The sequence below is a fragment of the Malus domestica genome, chromosome 02 (assembly GCF_042453785.1).
Source record: "Malus domestica chromosome 02, GDT2T_hap1".
In the NCBI taxonomy this organism is placed as follows: Eukaryota; Viridiplantae; Streptophyta; class Magnoliopsida; order Rosales; family Rosaceae; genus Malus; species Malus domestica.
In genome coordinates, this window is record NC_091662.1 from 12,310,263 (window position 1) to 12,313,936 (window position 3,674).

General features: G+C 39.2%; 1 pseudogene; it reads right to left on the reverse strand.

Annotated features, from left to right (window-relative positions):
• Positions 1–294: 294 nt before the first annotated feature.
• LOC103402395 (anthocyanidin 3-O-glucosyltransferase 5-like) lies at positions 295–2,112 on the reverse strand (annotated as a pseudogene).
• Between the last annotated feature and the right edge of the window lie 1,562 nt (positions 2,113–3,674).

Below are 3,674 nucleotides of genomic sequence, written 5' to 3' on the forward strand. Positions count from 1 at the left end.
TAGCCAATCTGGGTGAACCACATACATCTTGTGTTTGCTTCCCTATCTCTATCCATTTACATACTTATCCATACTAGTGACCGGAGCAATATAGCGAAGGTCACAAACTTAACACTTTCTGTTGTACCAAAGTCCTTACTGATTTTGTGCATTAACATACTTCATCATATAATATTCAAAAGGATTTTTAACTAAAATGGTTGTTGGGACTCCTCAATTTGGTCACTAATAAAGGTTGCCAATTCTTATTGTTAAGGACTAAACTGATAAGTTAAGACAATTCTCAAGATCATATAGGTTAAAATGCCTATTGAAAACAACAAGCATATTTGAGAACCTTCATATTCTCCAGCTCTCCTAGCATTTTCTTTCATTGCCACTTGATCTTTGAGAAAGTGCATTATATGACGAACCACCTACGCTCCATGCTCTGGCATCACTTAATTTAAGCTCCTTAACCCTACCTCTTATTGCCTAACCATCTTTGTCCACCATGATCTTTCTCACCATTTCCTTTACCTCTTCTCTGCCAACCAGTTTCTTTAATGGTAGCACTTTTGATCTGACGGCAACACCTAGTTCCTCTGTCAACATTGTAGCGTTCATCCTCTGCTCCGCATAGAGTGGCCAAACCATCATCGGTACTCCATTGGTGATGCTCTCGAGGCTTGAGTTCCATCCATAGTGTGATCAAAATACTCTTATTGATGGATGACTTAAAATGTCCACTTGTGGCGCCCAAAGAGGCACAACCAACCCAACGTTACGGGTCCGGGTCAAGAATTCTTTGGGCAAATAGGTTGATGGGTCATCGTCTCGGTTTCCTTAAATAAAGATATTAAATTTAAGTGAAAGTATCGATTGTAACACAATATCAATAATTTATCAAATACTATAAATTAGTACATTTACGCAGATAAGAGTTTCTATGAAGGTAACAAATAAAAATTGATGATATATATTTGGTAAGTTTGAAAATCACCTGAAGTGAAAAAAGCAGCATCTATGGATTTAGCTGGTGGTAGTACAACCCAAATGAATCTTTGTTTACTCAACTCCAAACCCCAAGCCATTTTTATCATCTGCTCCAAGGACACAGTCCCTCCACTCCCTAATGACATAAATATCACAGATTCACAAGGTCGCTTGTCTAGCCAATTAAACAAGCCCTCATCCCTTAGACCGGTTGAGGTTGAATCGGTTGTTTGGACCGGCTTCGTCAATGGTCCAATAGGATAAACTGGCACCCTAGCCACTCTGCCCAAGAGTCCCTCATCCCGTAACATATCTATTGTTTTGTGCTCCAAGTCCTCCCATGTGTTCATCAAAATCCCATCACTCTTCGGGAAATTAGTACAAACTCTTTACGTATTCCAAATACTATTGGTCAGTCCGGTCCAGCATCGGGTCAACCACGTCTTCGGGCTGAATGGGCTTGCAACCCAGAATTCTCAGCGGTTCAGTCTGGTCTACGTACTCTCATTCCACTTCTTTATCAAAAACTGGCACGTAGATAGTCAAAGCTACGAACCATGTTGTGCTAGCAATGTAAACATACTTGGGAATCCCCAGCTCGTCGCCGATTGACAGAGATTCGGTGCTGAAAAGGTCCACAATAAGCACTGTAGGAAGAAGAGAATACTTCATTCCAAGTATGGCTGACCGAAACGCAGGTCGTACTTCACACATCATGACTGCAAGGAGGGTAGCGACAGCAACGTCGGGGCCAATACAGCCGGAAATGTCTGGCGGTGGGAGTTCAATAATGTCAAAAAGTTTGGGGGTGGCGGCTGCCTTGAGGAGCTCAGACTCAGTCTTGGAAGCAGGAGATGGGATGGCAAAAATCGTCACGGTGAAATTCCGGTGGGTGAGAAGTCGTTTTGCGAGTTCGAGGACGGGGATGAGGTGGCCGAGGCCTGGGCTGCAAAGTATGGCAGCATGTGGCTGTGAGCTCGTGGTAGACGAAGGGCAATGGCTTTAGCCATTAGTGCACCGGTTGAGCTTTAAAAAGGAAAACAAGCAAATCAAAATAATCTTTGGACAAGTTTACTTTTAGATTAATACCTTAATTAAGATTAAAAATTAAATTAAATTCCTTAACCTCATGTCCATATCAGCATGCATATTCCAACTCGTACTTTATTTTTATTTTTGTTTTAGGATTTTGTTTTGGGATTTAGATCCTCTCCTGAGCTAATGGAGATGATCCTTCTGACCAGGCTATAATTATTATAACTTTAAAGAGGATCCAAATCTTAAAAAAGAAAAAAAATTAATTAATTAGAAAACTATGTTTTATTTCAAATAGGATTTTTAACAAATTCTATCATGCCACATGTCATTATCTAAAATTATAATTTTTCTGAATAGATTTTTTATTATATTTTTAACAAATCCCCGTGGTGCCACGTGTTATGATTCTGGAAGAATTTTATAGATAGGTTTTCAATAAGAATTTCAACTAATCTCATCACGTCATGTGTCACTATCCAAGAATATCAAGGGATAACTTTTTTTTATTTTTTCAATTTTTAAGTCGAAAAAATCTGGACCATTGATGATATAGCCATTACATAATCGAACGGCCCACGATACACCCCATGTACTTGTCATTAAGAATGAGTTCAAAATTTTAAAGCTATTGGAAATTTAACGGCACCTAAATTTAGTCGTTGGAAATTCAACGTACAACAATTGCCCACGTTGCCCCTAATTCGGATGGGTTGAGTGCACCTGCAGAGCAACTTTTTGTTCGGGTCATTCTTGCTGACTCTTGTGTGAAAGTCCCCACGCTTGACGCAAAAAAAATATTAATGTGGCTGACATCAAATGGACTCAGGTGCATACCCGCGACTTCTATGTAACTAGATAATAGAGAAACTAATAGAAACTAAGACTGTTTTACGAAATTAAAATGAAATAGTAAGTAAATATAAGAGGTTGAAATGTTTAATATGTTGTATGAAGTTGTAATTCAACACAAACTTCAAAATGCAAAATGTAAATTACCCTAAGTTTTTAATATCTAACCAAGAAAGAAAAGAATTGGGTCGCAATAAAATCGTGGTTAGCTATCCTTCATAGTTTGGGTTTTTGATGTTTAAAGTTGTTCAGAAGGCGCTTTAGTAGTCAATTTCGAAGCCCTCAGAAACCATTGGTCTGTTTTAATAGGGAAAGTATGAATAAAGGTCATATTTTATTTCCAATTTTAATGTAGCCACTAGTACAGAAAACACTTTGTGCAACTTAGGTCTTTCGTTGCGCAAAGTAAAAAAACGTCGTGCAAAAATTAGCCCAACGAACCTTCATCGCACGCCAACGGTCGCGCCAAGGCAATGACAACATGACACACCCCGACCCAGAGTATCCACTAGGATTCCGACTCGAGTCGTGCTAGCCGACACCTGGAAGATGACGAAGCCATAAAGTGTGATAACGTGGAAAAAGTGAATAAATTTAAACCTAAGAGTGCCTAAATACCAGAGTATGCTAGTGAACGGGAACGAACCCACTTCACACGTGACGTTAAAGCATAAGTAAGTACAGTAGAGTGGATAAGGATTTTACCCTCAGAAGTAGCCACCTATCCTGAGATTTGCCAATAATCCTCGTCGATACGAACATTCAACAATTAAAACCTGGAAGGCTGCCAAACAGAATATTTGAGTGGGTAA